We start from the raw sequence: 421 nt of genomic DNA, 5'->3' as shown, positions 1-421 counted from the left end.
TGAGTCATACCGGAACCAGAACCAGACGTGGCATTGCTGTCACAATATACTAACTGTCTGTACCATAGAATCTGTACTGTCTGTATAGACCGGTACCCGTCCCTTCTCACAAGCTCGATATAGGGCCTATATCCCTATCGATATAGACCTATATCGAGCTTGTGAGAAAGGACGGGTACCAGTCTATTGCCCCCCTGACCAACCCAGTCTATCAACCAGTCTATTTTACAAATTGAAAAAAATAATAATAATATAATAATATATATATATTATATATTTATTTTTTATTATTATATTATTTAATATTATTTTTATTTTTATTATATTATTATAATATTTATTAATAATTATTTTAATTAATATTGTTGACTAGTGTTCATAGCATCATAATATCATAGCATGATAGCATTAACATGCTTTA

Source organism: Priapulus caudatus, unplaced genomic scaffold, assembly GCF_000485595.1.
Source record: "Priapulus caudatus unplaced genomic scaffold, Priapulus_caudatus-5.0.1 Scaffold2434, whole genome shotgun sequence".
NCBI classification, from domain to species: Eukaryota; Metazoa; Priapulida; class Priapulimorpha; order Priapulimorphida; family Priapulidae; genus Priapulus; species Priapulus caudatus.
This window is presented reverse-complemented; position numbering follows the sequence as displayed.